We start from the raw sequence: 17,583 nt of genomic DNA, 5'->3' as shown, positions 1-17,583 counted from the left end.
CCAAACAAACCTTTTTTAGCACCATTGGGATAATGAGAGACTGGAAAAAACATAACTTACTCACTTGTGTCATGCAGTTTGCATGCAGCTCTTTAATGGCAATTCATAGCTCACTGTGCTAGATGACTATTTTAACTCATGAACTGCACAGTAGTAATCTCTGTGATAGAGCTTTAACCCACCGAGCTATGCACATTAAATATTATTTTTTGAAATACATGGTACACCTATTTTGCAGCAGGCATATTAACTCTCTGCACAACCTTAGATGTGTCAAAGCTGCTACTGGGGAAAGTCCCACCTCTCTTCAGCAGGTACATTAATCACCTGAGTTACCTTGACACTTTTATTCTTTTAGGAACCCCAGGAATGTGTCTCAGTCCGTGAACCACAGTTTTGGAACCACTGGGCTATATTATACGAGCAGGAAGAGCAAGGAAAAGTATCTAAAGGCTTTCTCCAGAGATCTTCGAGAACATGACGTCATTACAAAACAAACCGTGCCCATTTTGCTGCTGCGGTATCAACGAGACACAGTAAACATTACGAGGCAGCAGCCATGTTAATACAAGATGGAGTTGAGGCCTAATTGTGCGCAGGTCAGGAAAATATCTCAGCATTTTAGTTTCAATTGCTAATGACTCCTATTAATAATCACGTACGAGTCTATCGGAAAATAACTCCCACATTTCCATGGCTGCTGCGAAAATGTAAGCTAGCCTGAGAATCATGCAGCACAGAAGTACAGGCTCTCCTCCAGTGTTAGCATCATAATAGCAGGCTTTCTTGCCCATCATTATTAAAATGTGCACGATTGAAATAATTGTATTCTACTATTCTTCACGCTCTATTTAGCCGTTTTCATTTGCAGCAAATTAATTAGTGTGTACTTACAAAACAGAAACAATATTTTATTAGCATTAACCATAATCCGTCTCGAGAAAATCCAAGATCAACTACACTGCAACGTGCCTAAAATAAACATTCTGGAACAGTGTTTAATTTTCGCTGAGAACATAAAATGAGCTTAAAAGGAAGAAATGTGCATTGGTCGTTAAGAAAAACAATAAACACCCCAGATGTTCTGAATTTTAGCAGTGATCTCATATTTCCCATATTGAGCAGCCACCCATGCAAGTGAAAGCTGTCAAGTGCTGGGTGTAGCCTTTAAGCAAATGCACAACGAGGATAAACATGGGCGCGATTTAGAGTGATAGGAGATACTCAAAGTGTGGAAAGAACCAGTAACAAATACTTACCAGGGTCAACTGAAACAAACCGCATATCAAAACACTGCAAGCGCACCCCCCCTTTTCTACCAGAAACAAGGATTTGCATAGCCAATAGGTCTCGCCTTTGGGACCTTATAAGTGTTTAGCCATGCGGCAGCTGATGTTGTTGCACCAAGGATATTGTGCTGGAAAACTAAACACTTATAAGGTCCCAAAGGCGAGACCTATTGGCTATGCCAATGCTTGTTGTTCTAACTGTGGCTTAATGTACAGCGCTGAGCGTTTATAGATGGTCAAGCTGTCTTCATGTAGCATGTGGAACTTTTTCATCACACAAAAACCTCTTTCTTGGTTAGCCAAATCATTGCACCACAGCGTAAACCTTTCAATCTTGTTAGTTACAGTGAAGCGCGCGCGCGCACACATGCCCAGACACGCTGCATTTTAAGATAATGCTAGAGGATACACTGCAGGTCAGTACAACGAGATGCAGGCACTATATATTACCATATAACAAACAGTCTTTGGGCTGGGGCCAGAAGAACGAGTGGTAAATAGAATTTTACCACAATTTTGAGGACTAAATATCGAACAAAAAATATCCACAGGTAAGTATAGGTTTACTGAACTTTAACTCCACATGTATCTTGACAACAACATGTTGATCTTCAAGGTACGCAAATGTGGAATGAAGAATAGTAAATCTGTACCTAGCGATATACATTCACCTCCTTCATATTTTTGTCTTCGTTGTTTATGTCTCTATATTGTAGTCAAAAGAGATCTAAATGCCACAGTATAAACGATGTTGTACTTGTAAAGCCGGAAATGATATTTCATTTTAAAAACTGTCCTAAATCATTCGCCGAGGATTGGAAACTAATGTGTGTTTAGAAAGATAAAAACTGTGTATACGTGCCGAATCCCCAAAACAAAAGAAACATACTGTGTGTTTGAGAAGTAGAAATGCCACAAAAATAAAATCCATGAAACAATAAAAAAGGAAAGATACCATCTTTTCTTAAACAGAATAGCCACCACATAAGTGCGAAAGCCCAAAGAAAAAGCATTGTACACGAGCCGTGGAACACAAATTAACTTCTGTGTGTTTATAAAATGCAAATAGCACCAGAAAGGTGTGCTTTAATTAGAAATCTGTAAATATTATAATGAGTGCATTGTTCTCTGAAAACCAAAACTAATTAAACTTCTCTAACACGATCGGGGGGACGATAACGATGAAACATACCGTCTGATTCAAAAGTTCAAATGCCACTACTGAACCCCAAAAGCTCAAAGTAAATACAGTATACACAAACAGAAGAACGCATACAGAAGCAACATACCGTGTGATTATAAAGTGAAAATTGCACAGATAAGCTCGTTCTACTTTGAAACCCGAAACAAATTAAATCAGTTTTCAAAGAGGATGCGAGGAGCAAAAAACATGAAAGCAACATAATGGGCGTTTATAAAGATAAATCCAGTTTATACAAGCCGAGACACCGAGATTAAGCATGTTGTATTTTGAAAGTCGCAACTAATAAAACCAGCCGTCAAACATGATCTGAGGAGTGTAAACAAAACCAACACAATGTGGGTTTAGAAAAGATAGAGTATACACGAGCTGAGGCACCAAAACAAACAAAACATGCCGTAGATTTTCAAAGTGGATATAGCACAAGATAAGCACATTCTGATCATTAGACGAAAATGGGCAGTGAAAAGCCACAAAACAGGAAAAGCAAACGTGAAAAAACAGATGGTCCGGTCAGCTCTTTCCACCTTGCGGGAGCAAGCAGACGTGTGCGTGGGTACGCTAATTGGAAATACATGGCCCCTGTGCGCCTCTGCTCGCTCCCACAAGGTATATGCCGCCACAAGCACGAGTGTTTGAAAAGAGCTGACGATCCAAAAGGTCATCTCCTAGAGCAGCGTATGCGCGCTGCCTAGGCGAGACCTAAACACGACATAAGTCAACACTTTTTTCCCCCTTTCGTACAAAACCAATGAAGCTTATTGGGCACCAGACCCTTTGTCCCCAGTTCCCTTCGATAACAAGCATTGGCACTGCCAATAGGTCCCGCCTTTGGGACCTTATAAGTGTATAGCCATGCAGCATATTATCCTGGGAGCTGTGCCCTCAAGGACTGAAGAGCTATTCAATTACTTCAAAGTGGGTCATGCATTGTTATTCAGGACTACATGCTTCCTCTGGAAACATTTACACAATTGTTATTGCTGTGCAAGTATATGATACCAAAAGTGCAGAGTTGGATCTGGCTGCATGAAGTATACTATACAAATAGTGCAATAGTTATAGTCCAAGTGTCAGGGTGCATTGGTCACATAATTCAGATAGTGCACACCCTTGTAAAGTGATTTCTAGCTAAACTTTATTTTCATACTATATCTACACCTGTTCCATGCCAAGACATCCTACTCAAATAATGGTAAGAAGCCTGGTACACTTTTAAAACTGTGTTTACATAGCTAAACTTTGCTTTGTCAAACACAATCCTGTAAAATGCTCTGGAGTTATAGACTACACAAAACCATCTAAAAACATTTTAAGAAAAAGTTATCTCTACGTAAACCTTGGGGAATCAGACCATTTTTATTATAGTTCTTAAAAGAATCATGAGGTTCCCTGCCATAAGTTCATGGAATTATCCTGAAGATAACTTCATGGTTTAGTGCACATGCAACAGCGATAGACAAATTGTTGTGGCAATGGTACTATAAGCACCCAGGGAGAAACTGGCTGACCCACCATAAGGGAGACCACAATACCCAGGGTCCATCGCGGCAATCGCGCAACCAACCCGTCATTCAGCGCGCCATGAGGCGCATAAATTAACGGCAGGAGCCCCGCAGCGCGGGAGAAACCGGATGACCCACCACAAGGGAGACCAGAATGCGCAGGGTCCAACACGCCAGTTGCACTGCTAACCAGTTATTCAGCATGCCAGGAGGCCCATAAATTACCGGCAGGAGCCCCGCAGTGCGGGAGAAACCGGCTCACCCACTACAAGGAAGACGAAAATGCCCAGGGTCCAATGCGGGAGTCGCGCCGCCAACCCATCATTCAGCGCGCAAGGAGGCGCATAAATTACCGGCAGGAGCCCCACCGCGCGGGAGAAACCGGATGACCCACTACAAGGAAGACGAAATTGCCCAGGGTCCAACGCGGCAGTCGCGCCGCCAACCAGTCATTCAGCACGCCAGGAGGCGCATAAATTACCGGCAGTAGCCCTGCTGCGTGGAAGAAACCGGATGACCCACCACAAGGGAGACCACAATGCCCAGGGTCCATTACGGCAGTTGCACCACCAACCTGTTATTCAGCATGCCAGGAGGCCCATAAATTACCGGCAGGAGCCCCGCAGCGTAGGAGAAACCGGCTCACCCACTACAAGGAAGACGAAAATGCCCAGGGTCCAATGCGGCAGTCGCGCCGCCAACCCATCATTCAGCGCGCCAGGAGGCGCATGAATTACCGGCAGGAGACCCGCAGCGTGGGAGAAACCGGATGACTCACCACAAGGGAGACCAGAACGACCAGGGTCCAACGGCTTCCTCTCGAGGCCAGAATAAAACTTACGCTGGCATGCATCACACACAAGGCCCTACACTCAAACTCCCCTGCATATCTTACACAGAAACTTGTGGTATCCGGAGGAATCAGAAATTCACTGTCTGCCAGTAACCTCCTACTCCAGCCTGCACACTTTCGGAAGAAAAAAAACCCATAATCGGGCGTTCGCTGGGGCTGCACCAAGAATATGGAACTCCTTCCCACCCGCCATCAGAAGAATCCCCTCTCTTGCACGTTTCAAAAAGGAGGACAAATCCTTCCTCATAGGTAAATTCCTCGGCTAAACCCCGTTCCCTCAACCACCACAGAGACTATTGCCTCCCTCCGTCGACCTTTCGTCCTACCAAGAATCCTGGGGCTTGTCCTCAGCAACTGTAGTATTAACTGTACTTTGTCTACTTCCATGCCTCTTGTAACCAGCATCCCCCCCACCCTCCCTAATTTATGGTATACTGTTTGATCCCATGCTTCTTGTACAACTGTACGACTCGGTAAAGCGCTCTGATACCCTAAGGGGTCAAGTTCGTGCTCTATAAAACACAAAAATAATAAATAATAATAACAAGGCAGTTGCGCCGCCAACCCATCATTCAGCGCACCAGGAGGCGCATAAATAACCAGCAGGAGCCACGCAGCGCGGAACCCGCGCGGGCGAAGCCCTGGCCAGGGCAGGCCCATCCGTGCCCTTCAGCAACAGGAGGAGACAGGGCAGGTCTAACCCCTTGACACGTCGGATACTAGCGGAGACCTGCTACAGATAAGGTACTTTGTCTGATTTGGACACTGAGACACTGGGTCAGCAATTTGTACTGGAGGGTCATTTGAAGGGCTGATATGCAATCCAAAGGAGCTTTTAATTCGTTTGTTTTGATACTTGGCTAGGCTGGGCTTTTTCGAACCCGCAGCCCCTCACCCATCCCCGGCTAACCATTTTTACTACTGTGGTCATATTCAACTCACTAGTACTTTGTTCTAAGTTACATGGGGAAAAGGAACCTGCTCTGTTTGCAGCACCAAGGAGGAGGGCCCCTGGCCCAGATGGCTTCTCGGTTGATTTGTTTGCCCAAGAAAAAGAAAACTGGCTATCATACATTCAGCTCTAACACCGAGGAACGGTGTGTAGACTGCCCCAGGCCCCTCGCTGTTACGCTATGACTCTTAGCCCACAGCTCGTACCCCGCCTGAGGCAACCACACACTCCAGCGACTCCGGTCCAGATGTTTACCTTGGTAGTGCGGTGTGTTCTGATTCTCCGGGCGGGTAGCAGCTGATCGGGGGATGGGGTCAGGTTGATTGGTGACGTCTCGCAACTCCTCCACTCAACACAGCTCCTCTTCGTGACGAGCCCCTTGTAGCCGGGCAACCCCCCAGCTGGAGCCAATCCTGGCGTGGCTCCTCTCTGAGGTCAGTGATGACGCATAGAAACAAAGATGGCGTGCGCTTGTCCGGATGGACGGGCCTAAAGGTCCACAGGGCGGTATTAGAAATGCCGGAAAGCTAATCGTGAGGCTGTGATTAGCATAAAGTACGGCGCGCACCTATCAGAAACAGGGGCGGGGCTTAAAGCCCCCTTCTGAAATATATTGTTAACTATAGCTCTCGCAGGCGAGGAGCCATTGCGCGCTCCAACGCCAGGCGAGACCTAAAAAGAGGGGTAAGACTACAAGGAGAAAAGCAGAAGTAAGGAAAAGAGTAGCCACTAAGAGAAACAAAAGGAAACAGGATGGGGAAACATGAGAAAAATGGCAATTCCGGTGTGTAGAACAAGGAACCTCTATTTAGATGACAAACAAGGCACCGCATTTTAATGCCAACTGTTTCCAGTGCCATCTATCATAGACTTAGTGATAATAATTTAAAAAAATTATGTTATCATCCACACTTGATTGTCTAGCCTGTGCATGAACATTCACTCTGTTGTGGCAAAACACCATCATACTAGATGAAGTACACAAAAATAACTATTGATCACAATTTGATAAAAGCACCACGCTAACATCAATATGTACTACAGCAGAAACCACATCAGCGGATGCCCAAATGTCATACAGTACAACTTCCTACTCCATTCCTCACTCCTGTACTAGCAATGCAATAGTTGTTCCAAGTAGGACCTTCACAAAAAACACACTCAGAAATACCTAGATGCTTGGGTCTTTCTTTTTTTTGCAAAGTACTATGCTGGTATTGCAGGGATTTTAGAGGGTTACTTTACAGGTGGCCAGAGGAAAAAAATAACATTCAAAATGTTACTTGGCGAATAAGATTTGTGGGACACCTCAAAATGATCTGGCACAGCAAACGACATACCAAAGGACTCATTTGCCTGTACCAAATGTTGTTCTTCCCAACATGTATTCAAGAATCACGTGATTTATATCAAATATATCAAAATGCCATATTCATTCAGAGACCAGCTAAAATGTGTTTTGCAAATTGGTTTTTATAAGGAAAGCGAAAACATAATATTTGTGAGTTAAATATGAAACTGGTCTCACAGGTAACAACGCACAAAGCAAGAAATATTTAGACTGATTCAACAAACAGGAAATGTAAAATTATGGTGTGATTTAAGTATAACATGTCTCATGAGGAGATATTAAAGTTTGAACTCAGTGGTTTGTTCGCAATGCAATGTCAACAAGACATTTTAAAATTTGATGTAAATTGTGACAAAAGGATTAGTTCAGAGGGCTTACCCTTCTCCCCGAAAAAAGATAACAATTTGGTTTTATATGAGCATTCAATATAACATATTTAATCCCGTATAGAGGACTACCAGACGGTCACATCCAGCGCACCACCTTCTTGTGTAGCGTTTTAGGACCCTAGTGTAATTTTCCCGATTCATGCCCATATATAGGTATAAATCACCCTATCCTTATATAGGCATAGAAATCTTAACCATATTTAGACTTAGCCTATGCAGTCCAAATACGGCATGGCTACTTCCACTAGTTCCGAAAATCCACAACGATTTCTTGGAAAAACCCCGCCTTCAGCAGTCAGGGACTTCCCCCTGCTTGAATATTGATTTATCCAAGAACTCCTGGAGTTTTCAAAGAACTGAGTCTTTGATTACGTTATTATGTCCAACCTTACGTCAAACTCAGCACCTTCAAGGTACAAAAATGCCCACACTTGCCCAGGCAAACACACGGTGGTTTGGAGCAGTTCGACTATCTACCTACACGACACAGCTCGCCGAAGCAAGTGCCGAAGGAAGCCGACCCTCCCGCTGACGCACTGAGAGAGACGCTGTCTTTTCTCCTGCCGAGAAATCCAGCTCCAGTGTTTCCAGGCTACCCTTGCGGGTTGCTGGGAAATCGAGTCCTGAGAGAAAGAGATTCCAGACATCTTCATTCCAAACTAAGGTACGGAGCTGATTAGAGCATTCTTGGAATAGATTTTTGGCAAAAAATACTAAAACTAAGCTACACCTCACTTACTTCTTCCCTTGTACTAGACTTAGGTTATGTACACCGGGGTAGGCGTATTTTAGAAGCACCAGTTGAGTACTTTTAGTCATTATTTATTGATTTATGTATTTTATGTATTTATCTATGGCTTAGAAACCATACCATGCTATTACAATATTAATTTGTAATACTCTTTTTACTGTACGCACTTTACTTCATGCTAAGTATTGCGATTGTAGCAGTTCATTTCTTTTGCATGAGAAAGTAGACTGTTCAATAAATACCCTTTATTGAAAATGCCTGTCTCCCTATTTCTCTGCACTTCTGGTGAAACAAAGCATGCACGACTGACTGAGTGAAATAGCTATCTATTGTTTCCGCGACTCTAGAGATATATTTCTTATTCTTGGGAAACAAAATTGTCATGTTTATGCGGTTGTCAGAAATGAATCCCTTCTTGTGTGTTCGAGAAAGTTTCTAGTGACCTCTGAGCTATCTGGCATTCACTATTAAGTTTAGTATATTCGATAGAGACCTAGTAGACCTCAGTCCTAAGTCACATCTATAGTATATACTATTCCAATGTGCAGAGCCTATTGGGAATATAGGAACTACACTACAACCTCTGCAGTGCGGAAGATGGGAACATTTTGTCCACGCACTAGAGGTAGCAAATCCTCTTACCTACTGGTCAGAGACCTAGCTCTCCGCCTCTGCAGCTCCGTTGTTGTGCCGCTGCCCTTACACCTCTCTTTTAGGTAGGTGTTCGAGGCCCTCTTCCACCCGAAGGCTCCTGCCTGCGTATCATTCCTGGTGGTCTAGTTGGAGAGCCTTGCTCTTCTGCTGCTCCGGTACTGTCTTTCTTAGTGTCTGTGCCCGTTTTTTATCTGTCTTTTGTATTGTTGCTTGTCATTGTGCCTTCACTTTTCTGCCCTTAATTGTATCTGTCTCTGTTCCTCTGCCCTCTGTTTGCCTCCTCCGTGCCCGTTTTTTTCACCATCATTTTCCCACGGCTGCTGCCCATGCAGCCGCTTCCCCCTACCGGCTGCTCTCCCCCTTCCCTACTCAAAGGCGTACCGAAGGTAAGCCCATCTGTGCACGTCCGCGACCCGAATGCGATTAGCGCCAGGGACCCTGGCTCTCCGACCACCCACCGCTACGACTCAGCTCCACTCAGGGCCGGACTCGCCGAAGCGGGCACCGGGCAATCCCCGGGGAGGGGGTAGGGGGTCAAGCACTTTGCCAGGGCCGGTTTTGGTTCCCAGTCCGGCCCTGGCTCCACTCCGCTCCACGCACTCGACACCGGAAGCGATAACAGCTGCCAGCTGTCTATGCTGAACACCACCCATGGCCAGTTTTCCTGCCTACAGTGCCAGCAAACCTTCACCATCCTCCACACCCCAACAACCACCACCCTCACGCCGGACGCCAGCATCCCTGAAGCCATGAGGTGCATCTGGGACCTACTCGACACCCTCTCACCAGACGTTGCCTTCTTTACATAAACGTGGACCAACCCCACATCCGCCCCGCCATGGCCACTGCCATCCCCGACGAATACAAGATACAGCCGGCCCAGGAGGAGGACTCGGCATCGCACACAAGAGTTCCCTCCGACTCACCACCTCCAAAATGAGCGACCCCCGTCCACCACCAAACACCTCCAGTTCCAGATCCAGCCCAGCCCCATTAGGACTATTCGCATAACTCTCGCCTACACCTACCGACCCCCCTGCCCGTGAACCATGTTCACCACTAGCATCACCGACCTCATCGTTCTACACACCATCGCCCCTATGGGCTACATACTCATCGGAGACCTCAACTTCCACCTCGCAAACCTCAGCGACCCCAACTCCGCCAACCTCCTGGACAACCTCGCTAACCTAGGACTGAAACAACTCGTTACCACTCCTACCAACAAGGCAGGACACACCCTCAACCCGTTCTTCACAGGAGGTAACAACATCCACTTCAGCCACACCACGCAAGCCCACTGGACAGACCATCACTGCGTACACTTCCACATTGACAAACCCACTTCCCCCAATCCTGCACCATGCCCTGTGTGAAGGAACTGGAGCAAGGTCACCAAGGAGCACTTCAACCCTACTCTCAATCGTGATGCCTCCACCACCTCTACCGACGCCAACTCTGCAGCCAAGGAACTTTACAGATGGATCACCAACTGCGCAGACAAGTTCGCCACCCTCCGCAACCCCAACAGACAGCGCCCCAGGAACCCCACCTGGTTCACTTCCGAACACCAAGAAGCCAGACGCATCTGCAGATGTCTCAAGAAGATTTGGAGAAACAACAAAATTCTGGAAGACTGCACCACATACAAGAACGCCATGACGGAATATCACCTATTCATCAGAGCCACCAAAAGGACCTTCATCTAAAACAAAATCCACGCCAGCAACACCAAGGAACTCCTCATCATTCAGGAATTCAACAAACCCCCCTGCAAAGCCACGAACATTACACCTCCCAGGACCTCTGCAACAAACTCGGCGTCTACTTCCACCTGAAAATAAGATCCCTTTACGACATCTTCAATGAACAGACTCCGAACACCAAATCCACGCCTCCCCCCAGCAATGGCAACCAGCCCACCATCTTCTCCTGGACCCCGGCCACCACCGAAGACCCCACATCGACCATGAAAGGCATTCAATCAGGAGCCCCAAAGGACCGCTGCCCTCCGCACATCTTCCACAGAGCCGCCGCCACCATTGCACCGGAGGGACGACGCACCATCAATGCCACCATCGAAGCCGGCACTTTCCCAGAGGTCTGGAAATATGCAGATGTCAAGCCCCTCCTTAAGAAGCCCTCAGCAGATCCGACAGACCTCAAGAACTACAGACCCATCTCTCTCCTCCCTTTCTCGGTCAAAGCCACCGAAAAAATTGATTCATTTCTTTAGTTGGACGTTGACAAATCCATCTTTGACCCCTTCCAATCCGGGTTCCGCAGCAGCCACAGCACTGAGGCTGCCCTACTCGCCGCCACAGATGACATCTGCATCCTCGTCGACAAAGGCCCTGATCCTACTCCACCTCTCTGCAGCCTTCGACATCCTCTCCCACCGCACTCTCACCCCAAGAATCCACAATGCTGGCATACAGGGAACCGCTATTGACTGGCTCCGCTCCTTCCTCACTGGCAGAACCCAAAAAAATCAGACTTCCGTCCTTCCTCTGTGAACCCACAGAGCTCAACTGCAGAGTACCCCAAGGATCATCACTCAGATCCACACTCTTCAACAGCTACATGGCCCCCCTGCCACCATTGTCAGAAAGCAAGGACTCAGCATAGTATCCTACGCCGACGACACCCAGCTCATCCTCCCCCTCACCAATGACCCCTCACCACCAGAGTCATCGTCCAGGAAGGAATGAAGGTTGTTTCATCCTGGATGAGAAGCCGCTGCCTGAAGCAGAAATCAGAGAAGACAGAAGCCCTCATCCTCGGACCCTCTCCCTCTGCATGGGATAACACCTGGTGGCCAACCCCCGTTGGCAGCTTTCCCTGACCCCCACAGACCGCGCCCAGAACCATACTAGACTCCTCCCTTACCATGACCCAACAGATCAACGCCGTTCCCTCTACCTGATTCAACACCCTCTGCATCATTCGCAAGACCTTCAAATGGATCTCCCTACAATCAAGAATGACCGTTACACACGCACTCATAACCAGTAGACGGACTACGGAACCTCCCTCTATGCCGAGATCAAAAAACCTCTGCTCCGCAGGCTCCAGACCATACTGAACACCACAGCCAGACTTCTCCTTCGGCATCCCCCGACACAATCACATCACCCAACACCTGCGAGAGCTCCACTGGCTCCCCATTGAGAAGAGGGTAATGTAAATGTAAATGTAAATGTACAGTAATTTATATAGCGCAAATCACCTAGCGGTTTCTAAGCGCTTGCTTAGGGAACCCGTCCTGGTATTCCCCTGTGAGATAACCCCGGCAGGGTATTCGCAAGGTGAAAGCCAGGCATCCCGCCGCGAGGGGCCGTTGTGGAGATTAAGCAAGCTATTGCCCAGAGTCGCAGAGTGTGAACCCGTGAATCGAGTAGGCACCGGAGCGAGAATTGTCGAGTCCATGGACATTTTTAAGACTCAAGACCCCGCAGAGCCGGGAATTGAACCCTGGTCCCGGGCTGATCTCTGCTTCCAGGTCTGCCTCCTCTAACCAGTGAGCCACACTTCTCCCTTCAAGATACTCACCAATGCCTACAAATGCCTCAACAACACCGCCTGCCAATACCTCAACAAAAGAATCTCGTTCCATATACCCAAGATAAAACTCCGACCTCACCGAAACCCCTCGCATTCGCAGAGCCAGAATGGGTGGAAGAGCCTTCTCCTACATCGCGGCTATAACCTCGAACGAGCTTCGATCAACATCAGACGCACCCCAACTCTTCACATCTTCAGGAGGACCCTCAAGATCTGGCTGTTTGACCCTCTTACTGGGGAGTGGTGCGCTTCACAATTCCCTTATTGATTGATTTTATTATTGATTGATTTATATTTTATTATCGAGTCTGAGCAGATCTTCAGACGCAAATTAAAAACTTGGCTGTTCACCCAACCTTGAGTAGGAGGGCTTCTGCTACACTGGGCTGGAGGGTTGGACCCCGGGTTGCCTCCTCTGGTGATATTCTTGCTCTCTCAGCGCCGGGACACCCCCGACTGGGGTAGCTGCGCGCTTTATAAACTTCTTAAATAAATAAATAAATAAAATTGTAAAAAAATCAAGCTTTACTTTTTGGGGGGGCGGGGGGGAGATTGCAGTGATGTGTATTGTGCCATGCACACTGATGTCACAATCACCGGAAGCAGGCAGATCACTTGGTGCTTCAGTATCTCCATGATTATTAGTACTGAAAAAAGACTCCCTACTCACGCCATCAGACAGGCAGCCATCAACCCGCCCGTGCTCCAGCGTTACCTTCTATGGCCTTGTCTTTCGATTGGTGCCTGTTATCATCACACGCATTTGACTCTTTCCAGGTACCTTTAATGATGTTACTGACAATACCATGCACTTCTCTTATCTTTTGTTATTCTGATTTGTTTTTGATATTCATTTCCTCATGCAATATTTTTTTCCCTTTTCTATCATATCTTAATCATTTCTGATCTGCAATAACTAGACCCAACACATATCTAATAATGTGTATTTATTTATTTGTATCTTTTATTCAATTCTGCTATATGATACCATGATGTAAACAAAAAATGCAATTTTGTATGATGGTGTGAAAATATGAACATTAGGCAAACAAATATGACAAGGGAGGTGTCCAATGTCTGCAATATTCCCCAATCCATTAAATCTAGGATCATTCTTTTGCACCGTACTTGGTGTCTCAGTGGACTAATGAGTCTACTGCAGGGGGGAATACTTGACCCCAGTGGCGTAAAAAAAACTTTAGGGGCCTCCCTGCAAAGTACATGAAGGCCCCCCTCCCACACTCCGGGCCCAGTCAGGAGTTCTCAAGTCTGGGGCCGTGGACAGTGACGAGGGGGCCCCTGGAGCTAGGACCACCTGCACCACGGGGTCTGTGGAGGCCATTGTTGCAGGTTCGCACCCCAGTGGCTCCACTTAGCCAGTCGTCCTTTTGAGGTTGATAAAATGAGCACCAATGAGACGTTGGAAGCAGTACACATCTGCTAAACTGCCCTAAGAAACGCCAGGGAGACATGTGCTTTAAAATGCATATTAGGTTATATTTTAAGAACAACAAGCCTTAGATTTCAGGGGGCTGTTATAAATAAATGCCACGTAGTCCATGTAGTTTATTGATGCTCCTTTATTCATGTTAGTTGGTAAGTCAAGTATATAAAGGAGAAACCCCACCAGGAGTGGCCTCCTGCCACTCAGCCCACATTCAACTGCCAGACATCCACACAGAACATTCTAACAGGCTCTTGCATCATACATTCTATGCTGGGCAGCAGGGACAAGTATAACAGGGGCATTCCTCTCAAAGTTCAACAAATGAAATATGGATGAGAAAACAACCGGAATAGCATGCAGTTTTTGCAACAGTCTGTTTATCAGAGCCAACTCAAGGACTGGGCCCGCTCTAGAAGGATGAAGAGATGTTCTACTCCCTTCCAAAAGTGTGGGCAGGTCTGCTCTTGTAAGCCACAATGGCACTCCATGATGTTGGAACAGTGGGCCATCACCAAAAGTGGCGTACATACGGAGCAGGCTGTGCTGGGTGTATGAGAATGATCATGTGGTAAGTAAGATTGTCTTATATGTCAATCTACATGAGAATGAAGATAAGCACAATTAATACATACTCTAATGATAGGCTCAAGGTGAAGACAATCCTATGTCTTTCTTTAACAAAGCATCACTCTTGCAGGGTAGTTCACATGGAGGGCACCAAAGCAACAACTAGCAAAAGGTATTCAAATGCCTAGGGTCTCGTACAGTCTGGAGTCACATAATCGCCCTATTGCAAGGGAAGCCAAAAGTCCTCTTTGATGGCTTGCATTCAAAGAAGGTAAGAGACATCTTGGTTGTGGCTCTGTGACTTCAATGGCAGAATGTTTGTGAGTGCGCTGCAAGGAGGACTTCCACGTATTGTGGAGAACTCTTCTCCTCTGAAACCATTTCCAGAGGAGAGCAACCCAGATACTTCCAACCTTCAGAAGGACTGCCAGGGAGTGTTCCTGGTTAATCAGGATTTCGGGAGGGTAAAACCATTTGGGCAAGGAGGCAGAGATCCAGGCAACTTGGGAAGTTAGACTGACTGTTTGGGTAGTGACTGGACAGAGGGACTTTTCTAGGCTACCTCGCATTTCTCGTAGACTAGACCCATGCACAAAACCTGAAGGGCATGAGGTAAATATGGAATCTACTATAACCCTTTGATAGGAACCATAGTACCTATCGACAGCTGTAGCTGACACCAGGAAAGGGCCAATTACCTTTTTTTGCATGTGCTCTTCCAAAGCTACCAACTCATGCATTTCTGATTCATCATGGTGAAAGAGGAAGTCATGATATGCCAGACGTATCCACCAGATTACAACACAGCTTCTGTTGGTCCATCACAGACCATCAACCATCTTCAGAAAGAACAAGGAATCCTTGCAGTACAGATGATGGATCTTCAGGTCAATTTTGTCATTGACCATAAATGGTGGAGGCACAATTAATGTATTAGCAGCAACAGTGTCAGATCCATCAATCATGAGTACACGGAAAGCAAGGGAGGGATGCCCAAGGGGAATGCTGTAGATGAGGAACGGTCCAGAGCGAGTAGGAGACGGGTGCACTCCTTTCATTATCCATTTTAAACATTTTCAAACCATTTCCTTCAAAGTTTAAATCTTTTTGCGTGCAGACTTCTCAAGTGCAATGCCCAAACGCACTTCCGTTAACAAAACACCAATTTAGGAGCGCCATAGCGCCCCAATCCGTTGCACAGCATCAATGCCTTTTGGCACATTATCCATCAGTTATACCATCATATTTTCAATTTGACTTGCTTCTCAAAGTCGTTTAAGTTTCTCTTCCCATTTTTTCATTATCCTCACTCGAAATATTAAATGCCATTTTTTCCAGGTTTCTAATGTTTTCACCGCGTCCATCCGAACTTCACAGGGAAAACATGACTAGAGCATGTTGTATTCAGGACAGTGTTTATTTAAAAAACCCAATGCATTTCGTGCATAATTTGCACTTCGTCAGGGGTCACTGTCATGAACGTTTATGTAAAAGCACCTTCTGTGTCACTTTCAGCTGAATATTTAAAAACAGAACGGTCCAGAGCAACAGACATAGTAGCCACCAGTGGCTGCTCCTCCGCTAAGGCGGAGGAGCGATGCCTCACTGCTTTTTAGCAGTGAAATAAAGGTAAAATAAAATGAAAACAAAGTTATAATCAATTGATGTGTTCCTGGTCTGGAAGTTTTGCGAGTGGGGCTCCTCCAATGACAGAGGAGCAGGAGGAGGAGTGGTTTGCCCAATCAAGTGTGCATGAATGTTTGGCTGGACGGCTTGGGCCGGCCATACATTCATGCGCACTTTGCATGTTCTCCACCTAGGCTGCATTACACCCTGGGTGGAGAACATGCTGCAGCTCCCATTCCCTGGCTGAGTGTCGAACCTTGGCGCTCAGATCAATCAAAATGCTTCATTGCAAAATTGTGATTGGTCAGGGTAGACTGGGTGCTTCCTGTTACGTTCCCGACGCAAGGAGCGATGTGGCTTAAGTTAAGTGTTTTTGATTTTATTATTTTAGATTCCCTCACCACTCCCCCTGTCCCCTGCCTCCCGCCCCACCACTCTCAGTCCATGCTGGCTGCCACTGGTAGCCACACTGCATACACTCAAGATAGTCAAGAGAAGTCTTGCACACAAGATAGTCAAGAGAAGTCTTGCACACAAGGGGATGTAAGACTAGTTGTACCCAGATCCCTGGTGGTAGGACTTTTGGAACTGCCACGCAAGGATCTTTAGCGGGTGGTACAAACAAGAGTCAGACTATCACTAAGTACATTGGGTCTAAAGATGAACAGTATGAGTGATGGCTACAGCGGCATCGCATTTATATGTCAAACTACAGGAGATTCAGAAAAAACAAACCTTTTCATGACAGAGACTCCCATTGGTGACGTTCTGTGTTCACTGACAGCGGGTCAGGATGGAGAGTGGTCTTAACCCTTTTAGTGCAGAGAATGGGAGCTAGATGGCAGAAGGCGAGGAGCTCGAAGAGTGAGCTCCACTGGCTTGGGATAAAAAATTACTTAAAACATCCCTGTTTTTAGCCCACTAGCCCGCCACATCAAGGCACCGCAACCGAGAAACTAAGGAACCACAACACATCTCGAAAGGGAGACAGCCTCTTCGGCAGGGGCAACAACAGAGGAGATCGCCGTTCCCGTATCCTTCCGGTTAGTGACAACAACAGCTAAAGGTCATTTACCCATGAGTGAGCTGACCAGAATACCACCGGCCTCTGGAGGTGGAGCATCTCACGAGGGAGGCCGATGCAGCAGAGGAGGTCGCTGATCCGGTGGCCATCTAAGCCTCCCCACATCGACAGAGACAGATCACGTGTCCCCCAGAGCCCTTTTTACCACAGCTGGATCCTGGACATAGAAGTGGCAGCTTCTCCATACCAGCGCACCACCGGACTTCAGGAGACCCGACTCTACCCTCGCAAATCATCCTCAACTCCTCTTCTGTCCCCACTCCTCCCGCCCAAACCATCTCCATACCCAACGTCACTGATAATCCCTCAGAAACTGACCTCCCTCTAGCCACTGCTCACTCCCTTCCCCC

Source organism: Lissotriton vulgaris, chromosome 5, assembly GCF_964263255.1.
Source record: "Lissotriton vulgaris chromosome 5, aLisVul1.2, whole genome shotgun sequence".
Lineage (NCBI taxonomy): Eukaryota > Metazoa > Chordata > Amphibia > Caudata > Salamandridae > Lissotriton > Lissotriton vulgaris.
The sequence above is the reverse complement of the archived record's forward strand: the minus strand, read 5'-3'. Positions refer to the sequence as shown.